Source organism: Sceloporus undulatus, chromosome 2 (assembly GCF_019175285.1).
Source record: "Sceloporus undulatus isolate JIND9_A2432 ecotype Alabama chromosome 2, SceUnd_v1.1, whole genome shotgun sequence".
Lineage (NCBI taxonomy): Eukaryota > Metazoa > Chordata > Lepidosauria > Squamata > Phrynosomatidae > Sceloporus > Sceloporus undulatus.
Genome location: NC_056523.1, coordinates 252,240,775 through 252,242,295, shown reverse-complemented (window position 1 = coordinate 252,242,295; position 1,521 = coordinate 252,240,775).

The window sequence follows — 1,521 nt, the reverse complement described above, 5'->3', positions numbered from 1 at the left end:
CCTGTAGCGGCGCGAGCATGTCACACCCGCGCCGCACTGTTTGGATGCGGTGTGGCCGTCACGTCAAAATGGCAGCACCCATTTGTACAGGGCGCCGCCATTTTGACATACGGAATACATGCTAGGTTTGGGGAGTGTCTGTAAAGGACACCCCGAGGCAACCCTAGCATGTATTCCTTACGTGCTAAAGGGCCCGTCTGTCGAGGGCCATGGTTAACATTATCTGACTTGAATGTAACAGATGTGAAAGTTTCTGACTTCCTCACTACCATGGTAGCAATGGGGTGGGAGGAAGCACACAGTCTAAAAGCTCACCATTGCTTGTATCCATCACAACAAACTACTGTTTAGTAATGTTTAAGTGCAGTTGTTGTTTACATTGCAAGTCTGTTGCTTGCAACAGATACAGTAGTTTTGAAAACTGGAAGAACTGGGAATGTAGCATCATATTTCCAAAACAACTCAGTCAAGAAGGAGTTATTTGCAAAAGCCAAATGTATGAACAATTTACTTTGGAGACTATCTGATATCTTTGTGTTTTAGCATGTGTGTTTTGGGGAAAATAATTCTTTTCACACTTAGATAAACAATGGTATAGTTTAATTAGAATATCCTCTTTTTGTGACAGGGATTCATCCTTTTAGTTTAATATTTGCACAACAAAAATATAATTTAAAAAAAATATAGCTTTGTTGCACACTGATCTACAATGATGGAGAGAAGTTTACCTCCTTATCTTTAAATCTCTTGTGTAGCTTTTTATCACACAGGCACCAGTGAAGAACAACTAGCTTCTCAGCAAAACCAACCAATTGTCTAACTAATTTCTCACTCATAGAACTTTCCCCCCTTCATCTTGTTGAGTGTGAGCAGTGTTCATTGATCCCAGTGTGACTAGCAGTCAAATCATGCAAATATGTGTGTCTTTTTAAAAGTAAGTCCCATAACATTCACTGGATATTACTAGGTGTGTTCAGGGTTGTTGTCTAAAAAAATAAAATAAAGTAAAGTAGGGTATGGTGAGGATGGCCCGTATAGACACAGAACATTTCACCTTTTGATTTTATATTCAAAATTTTTAAATTTTATATACAGCTTTGAACACTCAGGGTGAAAAGGGAGTCCAAAGGTTTAAAAAAAATCCATGCAAACAGAAGCATATATGTATATATCACTGTAGCACTGAAGACAAGGAAAGTGAATCCTCTCAGCAAGACTGTTTATCATATAATAACCCATGCAACTCTGGCCCCCACATCCTGTTCTTTTGTTCTAAAATGTGTAGACTCAGCTATGTTAATGTCAGCGTGATTGAATTATATCATGTTACTGTTTTCATTGTATTTCCACACCACTCTTGCATCCAGAAGGATTTTTTAAAAAGTTTAATTTATGAATTCATAAACAAATTATTGAATTGTTAACTGGAACCCGCCCCTGCATTTCCCCCCTGCAAGCATTCTTGTTTGTCACTTGCAATTTTAAGAACTGTTGTGATTTAATGTTAAGTCAAAGGCTTTC